Consider the following 16163-nt stretch of genomic DNA (forward strand, 5'->3'; position numbering starts at 1 on the left):
AGAGAGAGAGAGAGAGAGAGAGTTGAGTGGTTGGGAGACCATCATTTGAAGCACAAGAGCAAGGAGTTCATCATCAACACACCATCTATTACCTTTTGGAGAGTGGTCTCTCCTAGATTGGTTAGGTGTCGCTTGGGAGCCTCCATCGTGATGTGGAGTTGAACCAAGAAGTTTGTAAGGGCGAGGAGATCGCCTACTTCGTGAAGATCTACCCGAGTGAGGCAAGTCCTTCGTGGGCGATGGCCATGGTGGGATAGACAAGGTTGCTTCTTCGTGGACCCTTCGTGGGTGGAGCCCTCCGTGGACTCGCGCAACCGTTACCCTTCGTGGGTTGAAGTCTCCATCAACGTGGACGTATGATAGCACCACTTATTGGAACCACACCAGAAATTCTCCGCGCCTCCATTGCGTTTGCACACTCCAATCCCACCCCTTTACATTCTTGCAAATTGCATTTGTTACTCTTTCCGCTGCCTATACTCTTGTCATGCTTGCTTGAGATGTATTGGATGTCCTTTAACATGTGCTAAACTCAACCTTACTTGAAGAAATTAAAAACTGCCACTTTTAATTTTTAAGGGTCTAATTCCACCCCTCCCTCTAGACCCATCTTCTCGATCCTTTCACATGGGTCGTACTGATCATGGACCAAAATTTGGGCCGTAAACGGGCCAAAATTTGGGTCGTAAATGGACCAAAATTTGGAACCGTCTGTTTATGGGCTCAGGCCATAGTGGGTCGTTAACTGGCCGTAAGATAGCACATGCTGAATTCTATTGACGGGCATAACGGGTCGTTAATGGGCCATAATACATGACAGGATGAATAAGGCCCAAGGGTTAACGGGCCATAGACGGGCCGATTGTAACCACGGGTTGAATTTGGCCCATTAGCGGAACAGGCTAGTAATGGACCATAAGTAATCAAGGGCCGAAAATGAGCCTAAGAATACATGGGCCTTAGAAGGCCGAAAGATAACATGGGCTAGAAACGGCCCAACTGAATCATGGGCCATTAATGGGTATAAAGCAATTTACTGTTTATTATGGGCTAGAGTCACCATGGGCCGTTAAAGGGCCCAGAGATACAAAAGGCCTAATGGGTCGAAAGACGTCATGGGCCATGCATGGGCCGAAAGTGACAGCGGGCTGAAATTATATTGGACGGCCCACATGACGCTACTGGGCCCAATTCGAAAAGACCATAACGGGTCGTGAGTTAACGGGCCGTAAATGGGCTAACAGGCTTTCCATGGGCCGGCTCGTTAACTTTTGACCAAGTCAAACATCCGGCCTTTTTAACCTGAATGGGCCACTGTTGGGTCGTGCCACGTGTTGACGTATCATAAGTGCCTCCTGTAAATTGCACGGTTGATATCTGTCCCAACACGGAGCTGACACGTGGTTCCTTGGGCCAATGAGAATTTTACACGTGGAAAATTGTCATTGGTCATGGCTGTTAACGGGTGATCGGATCCAAAACCGGACCCGATAGCTTAACGGCGACCCGTTACGATGGATGCCACGTGTGTGTTAACCTTGACGAAAGCACTTCGATGACGCCCATTTATCGTCATGGAAGTGGGCACTTCCATGATGATAATTTGAGTATTGTCATGGAACACTTCTACGACAGCACAGGTATGACTATCTTGATTCTGTTATAAAATCATCATGGATGTACATGCATGACAGAAATCGTGACCTACTGTGACAAACACGTATCATCACGAGTGTTTTTTTCTAGTGCATCGATGGCGCACATATCGACACCGTGCATGGCCACACATCAAGCCAGCGACAGTGCACGTGTACACACCTTATGCAGCCACATGTCAAGCCAACGACGTCCACGTGTCATCTTATGATTGGTCCACGTGCCATCCTACGATTGGCCCACGTCTCGTCTTATGGTTGGCCTATTTGTGGTGCTGATGGTCCAAATGTCAAGTAGCTGACAACACACATGTCGAGCTACTATTGGTACATGTGTCAACTTCTCGAGATGCCTCGTGGAAGCAGCCCATCATGCGACGTTTCGCATGACGTCACGCTAAACGATAAAGTTGACGTCACGCGACAATCCGGAAAGGGCAATGATTGGCCTAACACACGTGTCAACACTGTCCCGACACGGTGGCAGCTAGTCGTGGCGTTTTTTTTTCTTCACGGCTAACCGGGTCAGGCAGGCCTAAGGTCTAGGCAGGCAGTCGAAACTCGTCACGGATCCATGTCGGTCTCGTAAAAACGTCGTACTTCCAATCTACGACAGAAGATTGGCAACGGTCCTCAAGACCGTCGCTATGAAATATGACTTCTACCACGGGCCAAAGCAGTAGCAAGTCGGACGTGTTATAGTGAAGAAACAAGACTCCAATTTATTAAATCCAATAGGTAAATTCTTACATGAAGCAAGCGTGTTGTAGCGAAGAAACAAGACTCCAATTTATTAAATTCAATAGGTAAATTCTTACATGAAGCAATTCTTCCGTGAAGCAGTGGGAAATAATTTAAAAAACGCATGGCTTACAACATTTACATGCACCATTAAAAGGCCCAACTTTACAAAAGCCAGTATGAAAACCCTCTTCCCCACATGTTTCTTGGCATTCGTCGTCCTGTGAACATGCACCTTTGAACTTGCCACTTGGTCCTTCACACAAGTCCTCTGGACAATGTTTATGGCCTTCTGAATTTGAAAACTCATACATCAACATAACAAAATGGAAATAAGGCATGCACTCAAAAAATCTAAAAATGCAAACAACAACAATTTGACTATTTTGGTGGAAGTAATTTCAGGTAAAGCAGATTAATAGAATTTACCCGCAGCCATCACGAGCAACAGTAGCATCGCCATGATGATGAGCGGGCGCAACTTTCGTGGCAACTCCATTCTCACAATAGATGTCAATTTTTGTGAGCACTCTCCTACTCGTTACTTTGAGATCGAGAATGGTGGCACCTCATAATTCTTATATACACATAGAGTAAACGCCATCGACGGAACAAGCGCCATGTGGCGGAGGACAAATGGATCTAGATCCTATATATATACATATTGGCTAATGTTGGCGCCTACAAGTAACCACTATATATGTAACTACCTAAAATTAGTTTTGAATAACCACCCGGCGAGGGTGGTCAGCAATCTCTCATTCTATTCTCAAAAAAAGAAAGTTTTGAAATGCACCTCGGGAAAAAAATACTCCCTCCGATCCTGAAAAAGTGTCGCAACGCTTAATACAATGTAAATTTACAATTTAGCCCTTCGCCCAGCTCACATCTCCCCATATCTCTAGCTCGCCCAGCACCATGCTCATCTGCATCTCGCCCAGATCCCCAGGCACGTCAACTCTTGGCGGGACGAGGAGCATTTCTTTGAGCAGCAACTTCCGCGCCAGCTCCTCCTCCGGCCTCCGCGCCTCGGGCTAGCTACTCCTCAGGCCAGCTCTTTTTCCTCATGTGCCTATGCGCCTTCGTGCCATTGATGGATGCATCTTCAAGTGCAGGTTCATTTTTGGCCTCCGGATCCTCCGCGGCATCGTCTTCCTCATCCGTCTCCGGATCGTCAAGTGCAGCGCATTCTTCCTCCTCAGCCTCAGGTACTCCTGCACAAGATGTCGCAGAATTTAAACAAACAGTGCCTTGTAGGAATACAAGACTTGAAGAAACTGATCGAACTGTGAACTGTATGAATACTTGATGAAACCGCTAAAACAGTGCTTTGTATGTGAATACTTGATGAAACAGTGCTCTGTATGAATACAAGACTTGATGAAACTAAATCATCAACTGGATGTCAGTTTCAAACTGAACAAAATAAATTCACTGCACTGCACCATGTTATACTGCATGAAGAAGATTCAACTGGAGTAGTTGGCTGTCAGTTTCAAACTGAACACTACTCCATGATGTAGTTGTAAGTGTTGGAATTTCGCCTACAGGATCGATCACATCCAATCACGATGAACACGTGCACGCGAAAACTGATAGCCAAGGGCTCGTATCGTGCCCTTTCTTTTTCTCTTCATTTTCTCCTTTTTCTCCCACGGTGTTACAAAAGACTCACGGCCTATACATATATATATATGCATCGTCCTTGCTAACAAGTTAGCCGACTTGACCTAGATATCCTACTAGGACACGCACATGACTCAAGTCCTAACCGGACTCTCCTAATCTAATTACACGGCGACGTTGATCACATGCTTTCCTACACGGTCTACTTTCGAACACAACTAGACCAAGTATTACTAGGATACTACACAAGACTCATACTTTTGCTATGACTAGGATAAGATTACCAACAGTAAGTATTGCACGTATGCAGTAGCAGTGCCCACATCGATTTGCATCCATCAGTTCATCCAAACATGCATGCTCTGTCCGACCATTTTTCGGTGAAAAGACTGAAATTTTGGCAAGATGGACCTCACAGCAGCAGCAGATCGGGCAGCATCCCCTGGTAGACGAGAAGTTCTTCCTCCCCGGCGCCCTCGTTGTCGCCTTGTCCAGCAGAAAGAGGCACGATCACGGTCGCCGGGGATCTGGACCGGGCGCTCGGGGAACTTGTCGGAGCAGGATTCTGTGGCAACCGGCGGCAGGCATGTCCTCCTGCCTGAGGACGACCTGGTGGCCTGTCCTCTGCGCTGCCTCCTCGCGTCCGGCCTCGCGGACACCGGATCCGGTGCGTCCGGACTCGCAGCCGAGGAAAGGTGGAGGGGAGGGCGGCGGCGGAGCAGAGAGAGGGAACGCAGAGCGGGTGGAGTGCGGCTGCGGGCGTGGTTGACTCCCGTGTCTCGACAGGGGTGGAGTGCGGGTTGAGGAAAAATGGGCTATTTTGCAAAATTACAACCTCTCTTTTTCATATCGGAATATAACAAAATTACAACTTTTCTTTTTCATATCGGAATATAAAATGGGCGCTTATAGGCGCCGGTCGACCGGCGCCAGGTTCGGCCGGTCCACTGCCCACCGCATGATTTGCCCCAATAATAACTATTGGATCTCGTCTTCAACCTCCAGCCACGCAACCCCCATCCTCTATCTCTTCTTCCTACGACCATCAAACAGCAAAAAAAATTCCTCTCACGCCTGTCCAACTCGCTGCCCCTCGGTGCTCATGCGCTCGTAGCAACTACGGCGCACGCCCCTTTGCCGGCTGCTTGCAGCACCGCGGCCCGCCCCGTCACTCCAAAGGCCGCTGTTGCAGCAAAATGACTCGCGCCCCTCCAGCTTGTTGCCCCCTGGTCCGCGCCGTAGTAACAACTACAACGCACGTCCCCCTCACCGGCTGCTTGCAGCACTACGGCTTGCCGCGCCACTCCAAACGGCTGTCGTTGCAACAAAACGCCGTTGCCGCTGTCGGTGTCTTCTTGAACGGTTGTAGCAATCGTGAAGACCGGTAGTAGCAAAAATCGACACCAGTTGTAGCAAAAAGGCTGTCGTCGCTGTCGCCTCCGTCGGTGTCCTCGTGAACAGTTGTAGCAATTGTCAACACCGGTAGTAGCAAAAAACGACACTGGTTGAAGCAAAGTGTCGCCGCCGTCAGTGTCCTTGTGAATGGTTGTAGCAATCGTCAACGACGGTAGTAGAAAAAATCGACACCAGCTGCAACAAAAAATCGCCGCAAGTCTGGGCGTCGCCATGAATGGTTGTAGCAATCGTCAATGTCCGTCCGACAGTTGCAGCAAAAACCTCGTCGCCGCCGTCCTGTCGTGGCGTCACCGTGATTGGTTACAGCAGGTGTCCATCGCTGGTCAGCATCCTATAGGCCCGATGCAGCTCTGTGTATTGCCACTTCTAGGCTCTTGGCGTTCATGATATATAGCATGGGAGAAGGCCTTGGTAGCATGGGAGCCGATTTGAAGACGGTGAAGAGATAGAAGCTGACGCGGTTGGAGAGAAAACGGGTGGAGGAGGATGCATCCTAGAAGAGATAAGGCCAAAGGAGTAAACTAATCGCATGGGACCACAAGCCAGCGCAGCGCGTTGGATGCGACCGGCGGAATTTCTGCCGGTCGACCGGGTACGAACATTTACCATATAAAATACGTACATGTATGTGCATGCTTTTTTTTTAAATGGGTTTGTGCATGCTTGTAGATGTGAATATCATTCTTCTTATTAGAAACATGAAAAAGCCTTGACGACGAACATATCATGGTAGAGAAATAAGAATAACAATCTCGTGGTGATTTTACAACTGCCCCCTTTCCACTCCTCCACGACGCTCGCTAGGGGCAGCTCCGGTAAAAACCCTAACCGCCGCCACTGCCGCCCCCTCTCCCTCGTTCCCCCTCGCCGCCGTTGGCTCACGTCAGCAAGCAAAGCCCATTGGTGGCCGGCGGCGGCGGGATCTGGCTCTCGCGCGCTCGCGCTGGTCATTGGCCTGCCCCTCGGTGGTACGGGAGGTGGGGTTGCTCACCGGGGGTCCCAGCCTTGCTCACCGTCCGGCCTCGTTCAGGGTGCTAGTCTGGTGTACGCGGGGACGGCTGGGTTGTACAGCGCGCTGTAGTTGGTCTGCTTGGCGTGGCCGCGTGCGCTGACGCTGGGTAGGCGACGTGTGCTCGTAGGAAGGGTCACGGCGGGCGTGCTAGCATGATGGAGAGGTCGTCCCGGCGACGGCGAGGTGGTCCTGGGCTGCGTGGTGGCTCCGTCGCGCCGCGGGCGGTGGTTCATGATTTGGCTGGATTCAGGCTCCCAGATTTGGCAGGTTGGTGGCGTCTGCGTCAGTGGGTTGCACTTGCTGGAGTAGTGGCTACCGATAGACATGGAGTTGTCGAGCCTCGGGGGCCGCAGGGAATCGTGGTGGTGTTGACGACTGTGGTGGTGTTGTCTCGTTCTTTCGGTGGTGTTGGTGGGACGCCGTTATGCGGCTCCGTATGCGAGGTGCTGTGACGGTGGTGGAGTGATTCCACATGGACGGTGTGCCCCATTCCGGTGGGCTGGGATGTGGGTGTGCTTCAATTCGGACCAAAGTCTTGCTCCTCTTTGGTCGGTGCCAGCGGTGACGGCGCCTGTGGGTGTCGTAGCTTTTTTTGAAGGCATCGTTGTGGTGTGTCGGCACCTTGCTCCCTCTCACTTGACTGGATGTCTCCGGACGAAAGCCTAAGTTCAGATCGGATCAGCGATGGCGATGGCCTCGACGTTGTTCCTCTGCTAGGAGCATTGCTTTGGGAAATATGGCTTGGAGGTCCTAGTTGGTGTTTCTTTGGTGCTCGCCGTGGTTCTAGATTGTTTACCAAGGGCGCCATTGACATCATCGTCGGTGAGTCCAAGACATTGACTTTCTCAGGTTGTCTGAGTCCCTCCACGTAACTCATCTGCCAACTCTTTTAGGCAATCAAGGGTGGTTGGTGCGTCCGCAAGGAGAGCTCTTTTGGAGCTATTGCTCTTTTGAGGTGATCGGCGTTGGTCGAGACGCGGTTTTGTTGGTCAGTGTAGGACAAGCCCTTTTGCATTGGAGTTTGTATTGTGGCGTTCATGTTGGAGTGGTGTTTGCTACTCACCGGCCTATGATGAGAGCTTAGCTGAGTTTTTGTAATTTACCCTCTTCCTTCTATAAAGCTAAGGCACGTAATTTACATGCTCTTGAAAAAAAATCTCCTGGTGTTTTCTCTATTATTTAAATATAAACTAGAAATTATCTTAAGTCTATTTGGTCTATATTATATATACTCCTGATGATCGATGACACGAAAATAATGGCAGAAGTATGCCTGATATAAACGAAACTATAGGTATGTGATATTTTCGATGATTTTAATTTTCTACTATTTTGGTAAGTCATATATTTCATTTTCAGGTACAAATGGTTGACATCTGATCACATTCCAGATCATGGTGGTAACAATTCCCGGAAAGTAGGATTGCACCAGGCGATCAAGAGAGGCGACGAGGTTCCTTGCGTGCCGCCGGTTCCCTCTCTCTCCGTCGGCCGCTCCGACGGCGGAGGGAGGGGGGAACCTCGGGTCTGTTCGCTAGGTGGGTGTGTGGTAGGGTTAGGGTTGAGGGAGACGCTGCCGAGGCCGTTGCAGTGGTGTCGCGTCGGAATAAGTTTCTCCAGGCTCCGTTCGCGGTCAGGCGAGGCTTTTGCCTTCGTCTAGGAGCCAGCGGGGTTGGGATCCCCGGATCTCGTCGAGGTCGCAGGCTATGGTGGCTGGAGGTCCATCGGCACTGGCCATTTGGGTCCTCAGATGGGCGATGTATGCAGGGAGATGAAGACCCTTCTTCTTCCTTGTTTGTATGATTTGCTGTTGTTGTTCTTTTCCTTCCTCTGCGCTGATGTTGGTGGGAGATCCTGTTTTGTCCGGGCGGATGGCCCGGCCGCGGTGCTGGACCGTTCGGATGACTCGAGTTCTCTTCCTTCCGGAAGGGACACTTTTCGCGGTACTCAAAGCCAAAGATGGCGACGGTTGTTGCAGGTGTGTTGGATTGACGTCCATGCCCTCTCACGCTGGTGTCAAGAAAGGAGGAAGCAGCGCGGCGGCAATTGTACCGTGTTCGAAGATGATGACCTGCTTGCGACTGGTTGCATATCCTTCTGCTGCAAGGGTCTTCTCTTAAGATTCAGGGATGATGACACAGGGCTCCGGAGATCTTCTTGTGTTATGGTTGTCTTAGGGTACTCTAGGTGTTCATGGTCCTTTGTGTTTGCGGTTCAGTGTGCTTGTAAGGGTCAACTACTTTGTACTGATTCGTGATATGAATGAAAAATTTCTCAAAAAAAAAAGATCACGGTGGTAACTGATTTTCCCTGCACCTGCGTCGGCATTCTGTGATCATGCGGAAGATGGAAGCACTAGTGCAGAACCGGGCTTTAGCGCCGGTTCCTAAGGGCCTTTAGTGCCGGTTCTGCAACCGGCACTAAAGAGTGGAGACTAAAGCCCCCCCCCCCTTTACTACCGGCTCGGCACGAACCGGCGCTAAAGTGCCACCACGTGGCACGAGCCAGGCCCGGGTGCTGGTAGACCATTAGTACCGGTTGGGGGGTTTTGGTTTTAATTTTTTCATTAATTTTGTGTTTTCCATTTAATTCTTTTTTGTTTGCTGGTATTTTACGATACTACATATTGTACACGTTATGCATATATATATAAATAGATTTTCTCATAGAACCGATCATATATATATATATATATATATAATCGAATGTCTCACAACCATCATTAATTATTCACACATACAGATGTATATATATAAATTTCTCCTACATCTTGCCTTGGTGCCTTCGGAGCACGATGACAAGTGGTTCATGGGGGCGGTAGCGGGTAATAGTATTCTCCTTTGGGATCTATGACCTGGTCGAGCAAAAATCCCGCTATTTCCTCTTGAAGTGCTCGTATGCGCTCTATTGGTAGGAGCTGGTCCCGCACCTCTTTGACTGTTAAGAAGGAGATCAATATGCATGTGTATTAGTTGTGTGACTAGATATCGACAATCATGTAAGATTTGTGAATAGTGTTCTGGCAAACGTACCCAGTCCTGTCTATCAGATCTGTTCCTTTCGCACGCCATCATGCGAATGTTCTCGCAAACGTAGTATGCACACACTTCAGCCCCCGGTGCCTGCTTCAGGGCCTTTACGAGAATAGAATTTAATCAGATAATTATTAATCAAGCATGTTAATTAATTAATGGTATTGAATCAAGAATTAAAGAGATGGTAGCTAGCTAGCTAGTACTACTTAATTACTTACCTTGGGTCGATACCAACATAGCTTTTGTCGCCATTTTCCTAGAGTCACCTTGATGTACTTTGCCCAAGCCCTGCTCGCCGGCAAAGAAAATTAATAAAGGGGTTATTAAAAATAGTTCATATCAGGAAATGACGAACTAAATAGGTCGAGATATAGTTAATAATGATTGAAATAACCTGTCGACTATCCCCTTCACGATGCTGTAGTCACTATCTTTTTTAAGTAGTGAGTCCAGTACTTTAACTTTTCCTTCGTCAACTTTTAACCCGGGGCGGAACCAACGCTGCTTCTCGGCATGGATGGGACGGTGCCATACAATGCTGGATGATCATCCGCTTGCTGCTGCCGCTGCTGAGACCCCCTTTCCTGGCTAAGTGAGTCGATCTGCTGCTGCTGCTGGAATTTGAGTGCCAAGTCCGCGTGCCTTGCTTCTAGGCCTTGAAGGCGTTCCGCGTCCTGCTTCCTCTGCTCCTCCTCCAGCTTCCTCTTCTTCTCCTCCTCCATCTTCTTTCTTGCACGGGTCCTGTAGTCGTCGTTCCATTCCGAAAAGCCCTCATACCAGGGAATAACGCCCTTGCCTCGTGTTCTTCCCGGGTGTTCAGGATTTCCCAGGGCGCACATATGCTCGTGGTTCTCTCTGTTGGGCGTGAACACCCCCTTTCGAGCATCTTCTATTGCGTCAAGTAACTTTTGTTCTGCTCCTTTTAGACTTGCCTTCTTCAAAACCAGGCCTGTCTTCGGGTCCAACGCCCCCCCCCATGCGCATAGAACCAAGTTCTGCACCTGGGGGGCAGCTCCTAGTAACCGAAGTGACCCCTGCATCCTCCACCTCTTGCTCAGACTTATCCCACTTAGGCATGGCCACCGCGTAGCCACCTGGACCCAGCCTATGGAACTGCGTCTTTTTTGCGGCATTGGCCTTGTTTTTTCTCGACCGTTCCTTAGATAATTCTGATTCCTTGAATTTCACGAAAGCGGGCCAGTGTTCTCTTTGCTTCTCCAGTGTTCCCTTGAATTCTGGAGTCTTCCTTTCTGCAGCGAGGTAGTTGGCCCATACAGTTTTCTTGTGGGTGTTGAATGCAATTGCCATCTTCTTAAGAGTAGCGTCCTTGACTTTCTGCACATCTGCATCAGTGAAATAATCTGGTAGGGTGAAATGTTCCATCAGAGATTCCCAAAGCTTTTGTTTTGCTCTGTCGTCGACCCAAGTAACATCTGGGCGTTTAGTTTTTGGCTCTTTCCATTCTTGTCTGCGTCATCATAATCATAATCATAGTTCATGACTTCATCAGCTCGGTCGTCGAGATCGAATATCTTATCATCACCCTCCCCGGTATTGTTCAGATATTGGGAGCCGTCATTTGCTTCATTCAGATCATCTGGCCTGCTAGGGCTGCGTATGATCTCGAACAGGGCCTCTTCTCCCTCTCTGCCGGTATTGTCCGCCATAGCTTTTATTTAACTAATACCGAAGAAATATAAAACAATTTAGTATTCAAATTACAATGCATGGATGCAATCAATAAGGAAAAAACTGAATCATATAGTACATAATATGCATCGTCTCGAATAATATATAATCTCGAATACATCGTCTTGAATAATATATAATCTCGAATACATCATTGGCTAGGTAGCTAATAAAGGTCGAATACTATAGAAGAATCTAGGCCACTCGCGGTTCCTGGGGCGCGGGCGGTGGACACCCAAAGACAAGGAACCATCACAGGATCATATCTCCGGTCATCTGCCCAAAGAACCTGCCAGGTATTGGAGAACCTGACGTCCATAGCAGCCATGTAGCGATGGACGTGCTCGTCCTCCTCCCTGACACGACGACGCACCACCTCCGGCGGGGCCGGCTCCCTCTGCACCGAATGTGGCCCACGCGAACGCCACCAAAGGAGATCAGGGTCGACGACGGGACCCGAGGCCGGGTTCCTCACCAAGCGGCGCGCCCCTCCAGGTAGCACCTCCCAGTGCCAGCCCGGCGGAGCCCAATCCCAAACATGGGTCAGCCGGACGTCGTCACGAACGGGTCGATGGCGAGGATGGTTGCCGGGCATCGTCGAGAACAAATACTATATGCCCGCAAAAAGTAACATTTTTTAAATGATTGGATTGTGATAACTAAAATTATAAGAAACTGAAAAAACATCGATCATCGTCTAACAATTTGACATTAATCTAATTCATCTAGCTAAAAATAATTCTAAAATTTCTAACATTTATATATATATATAACTAACATTTCTAATATTTCTATAACCAAAAACAGAAAAATTGCTAATATTTCTATAACTAAAATTATAAGAAACTAAAAACTACCATTTCTATAACATTTCTAACATTTCTATAACAATTTGAAATTAATCGAATTCATCTAGATAAAACTAACATTTCTAACATTTCTATATACTATTTGACATTAATCTAATTAATTAATTAATTCATCTAAAACATTTGTATAAAAAACAGAAAAAACAGAATCGTGTGTGCGTTTCTGTGTGCCTGTGTGCGTGTGTGTGTGTGTGCGCGCGCGCGCGTGCGCGTGTGCACCCTACGGCGCCGGCGGCGCGGTGGCTTCGATTGGAGGGAGGAGAGGGGCTCACAGCGCGGGCGACGGCGACGGTGACGGCGAGGCAGAGGGGACCGCGACGGACGGCGACGAGGACGGCGACTGGGGCGGCGGCGACGGCGACGGACGGCGACGGCGACGGCGATGGGGGCAGCGACGAGGGGCGGCGGCGACGGGGCAGAGGAGAAGAAGCAGAGGGAGAACGAACTGCCGAATTTTTTTGAAGTGTTTTCTTATATAGAACCCACCTTTAGTACTGGTTGGAGCCACCAACCGGTACTAAAGGTTTGTTTTGGCCAGGCGAAGCGGCGGGAAGCGCACACCTTTAGTACCGGGTGGTGGCACCAACCGGTACTAAAGACCCCCCCTTTAGTACCGGTTGGAGCCACGACCCGGTACTAAAGGGGTGCGGTGGCGCAGGTGCGGTGCGGGCAAGTTTAGTCCTACCTCGCTAGCCGAAGGGCGCCCGCACCTGCTTATAAGCGCCGCTGCGGCAGCTGTCTCGAGCTCCTCTCTATTGCAGGCCTTGTGGGCCTGCCTGTTCTATGCTGCCCTATGGGCCTATTGGGCCTTTGCGGGCCTGCATCCTGGCCCAACAACAGGTCGGGTTTCTAGTCGTATGCAGGCCGCTGTGGCGCAGTAGGCGGGCTTTTTTTATTTTCTTATTTTTTGCTTTATTTATTTTTGTTTTATTTATTTTTGAGTTGTTTTTTGTTGTATTTAGAGTTTCTTTGTGAATATTTTTGCTTTAGGTACAAAAAATTACAAACTTTCTATTAGTGCCGGTAGTTTACAAATTTGAATAGTTTACATTTTGAATTATTTGAAATTTGTGTGAATCACTAGTTTGTGAATAACTTAACTTTGAAAATAGATTTTCAGTGATTCTTTTTTCTTATGTTTAATATTAGTGTGTTTTATCATTATATTCAATTTGGTAATGCTTAGGTTATTTAAAAAATGAAATGCCTTTGTAACGGATGAGTTTTCGTTCGAAACCCTGATACTTCGAAAGAGATTGTCCATTTTATACAAGAAGTGCATCCAGTTTTTGCGGTAACCTTCTCTACTTTTTTGCACATGCTATGTGGGTGAAATTTTGATACCATGCCAACTTTCAACCTTTTCTGAGTTCATTTGAAATGCTTTTCAATTTCAGGGTCATTTAGCTGAAAAAAATTAGTAAATGCATGAAAGAATTTGTTTGCACATAAAATTTCTTCGCGTTTCAAATGCCAAAACACATAACTACCCTAACTATTACAGAGATTCCTTCCTGGGTGTGAAACACAGAAGAAAGTGATGATAGTGAAGCCGATCACATCCCAGATCTTTGGGTGTGAAACTTTTTCTTCGTGTATGTCCCTTTGCGTCGTAGCCATGAAAAATCTTCATCATTTAACTGGATGCTCGGGTCAATATTCACTGTGAATGGAGCAATTTCATCAAACTTTTCATAATCTTCTGACATGTCTGTCTTGTCATCCACTCCCACGATGTTTCTCTTCCCAGAAAGAACTATGTGGCGCTTTGCCTCATTGTATGATGCATTCGCTTCCTTATCTTTTCTTTTTCTCGGCTTGGTAGACATATCCTTCACATAGAAAACCTGTGCCACATCATTAGCTAGGACGAATGGTTCGTCTGCATACGCAAGATTGTTGAGATCCACTGTTGTCATTCCATACTGCGGGTCTTCCGTTACCCCATATCGTGTCATATTGACCCATTTCACCGAAACAAAGGGACCTTGAAACCACGTCCATAGTCAAGTTCCCATATCTCCTCTATGTAACCATAATATGTTTCCTTTCCCGTCTTGGTTGTTGCATCAAAGCGGGCACCACTGTTTTGGTTGGTGCTCTTCTTATCTTGGGCAATCGTGTAAAATGTATTACCATTTATCTCGTACCCTTTGAAAGTCATTATATTCGAAGATGGTAACTGGGACAGCGAGTACAGGTCATCTTCAATAGAGGCGAAATGCATGGTACGTGTCTGTAACCAGCCGGCGAAACTCCTGGTTTGTTCACGTGTAATCCAGTCATCAGACCGCTCCGGGTGTTTGGAGCGTAGAAAATTCTTGTGTTCGTCCATATACGGAGCCACCAAGGCGGAATTCTGTATAACTGTGTAGTGTGCTTCAGTGAGAGAATGTCCGTCCATACATATTTTTTGATTCCCTCCTAGCGTGCCTTTTCCATCCAGTCTGCCCTTATGCCGCGATTCAGGAACACCAATCGGCTTAAGGTCAGAATAAAGTCAATACAAAACTCAATGACCTCCTCATTTTCATGGCCCTTGGAGATGCTTCCTTCTGGCCTAGCACGGTTATGAACATATTTCTTTAAGACTCCCATGAACCTCTCAAAGGGGAACATATTGTGTAGAAATACAGGACCCAAAACGTTAATCTCTTCGCATAGGTGAACTAGGACGTGCGTCATGATGTTGAAGAAGGATGGTGGGAACACCAACTCGAAACTGACAAGACATTGCACCAAATCATTCTCTAACCTTGGTATGATTTCTGGATCGATTACCTTCTGAGAGATTGCATTGAGGAATGCACATAGCTTCACAATGGCTAATCGAACGTTATCCGGTAGAAGCCCCCTCAATGCAACCGGAAGCAGTTGCGTCATAATCACGTGGCAGTCATGAGACTTTAGGTTCTGGAACTTTTTCTCTGCCATGTTTATTATTCCCTTTATATTCGACGAGAAGCCAGACGGTACCTTAATACTGAGCAGGCATTCAAAGAAGATTTCCTTCTCTTCTTTGGTAAGAGCATAGCTGGCATGACCCTGATGTATGCCGTCTTTTCCATGCATACGTTACTGGTCCTCCCGTGCCTCAGGTGTATATTTTGTCTTCCCATACACGCCCAAGAAGCCAAGCTGGGTCACGCAAAGATTCTTCGTCGCGTGCATCACGTTGATTGCAGAGCGGACCTCTAGATCTTTCCAATAGGGCAGGTCCCAAAATATAGATTTCTTCTTCCACATGGGTGCGCGTCCGTCAGCGTCATTCGGAACAGGTTGTCCGCCAGGACCCTTTCCAAAGACTACCTTCAAATCCTTGACCATATCATGTACATCAGCACTAGTACGGTGGCGAGGCTTCGTCCGGTGATCCGCCTCACCTTTGAAATGCTTGTCTTTCTTTCTTACGGGATGCCTGCTCGGAAGAAATCGACGATGTCCCAGGTACACATTCTTCCTACAATTGTCCAAATATATAATGTCGGTATCATCCAAACAGTGCGTGCATGCGCGGTATCCCTTGTTTGTCTGTCCTGAAAGGTTACTGAGAGCAGGCCAATCATTGATGGTCACGAACAGCAAGGCCTTTAGGTCAAATTCTTCCCCCATGTGCTCATCCCACGCACGTACACCTGTTCCATTCCACAGCTGTAAGAGTTCTTCAACTAATGGCCTTAGGTACACATCAATGTCGTTGCCGGGTTGCTTAGGGCCTTGGATGAGCACTGGCATCATAATGAACTTCCGCTTCATGCACAACCAAGGAGGAAGGTTATACAAACATAGAGTCACAGGCCAGGTGCTATGGTTGCTGCTCTGCTCCCCAAAAGAATTAATGCCATCTGCGCTTAGACCAAACCATACGTTCCTTGCGTCATCTGCAAATTCCTTCCCGTACTTTCTCTCAATTTTTCTCCACTGCGACCCGTCAGCGGGTACTCTCAACTTTCCGTCTTTCTTACGGTCTTCTCTGTGCCATCGCATCGCCTTGGCATGCTCTTTGTTTTGGAACAAACGTTTCAACCGTGGTATTATAGGAGCATACCACATCACCTTGGCAGGAATCTTCTTCCTGGGGCGCTCGCCCTCGACATCACCAGGGTCATCGCGCCTGATC

General features: G+C 48.0%; 1 long non-coding RNA gene across 2 annotated transcripts; it reads right to left on the reverse strand.

Moving 5' to 3' along the window:
• Nucleotides 1-2357: 2357 nt before the first annotated feature.
• On the reverse strand, nucleotides 2358-4808 carry LOC123125285 (uncharacterized). 2 transcript variants are annotated; one of them, XR_006461375.1, is made up of 3 exons: nucleotides 4439-4808; nucleotides 2826-3610; nucleotides 2358-2688 (listed from the first exon to the last, which is right to left on the reverse strand). It is a non-coding gene; the product is annotated as an uncharacterized lncRNA (long non-coding RNA). The 2 variants fall into 2 exon arrangements; XR_006461374.1 differs by having other exon boundaries at nucleotides 4434-4808.
• Nucleotides 4809-16163: the final 11355 nt, after the last annotated feature.

Source organism: Triticum aestivum, chromosome 5D, assembly GCF_018294505.1.
Source record: "Triticum aestivum cultivar Chinese Spring chromosome 5D, IWGSC CS RefSeq v2.1, whole genome shotgun sequence".
NCBI classification, from domain to species: domain Eukaryota; kingdom Viridiplantae; phylum Streptophyta; class Magnoliopsida; order Poales; family Poaceae; genus Triticum; species Triticum aestivum.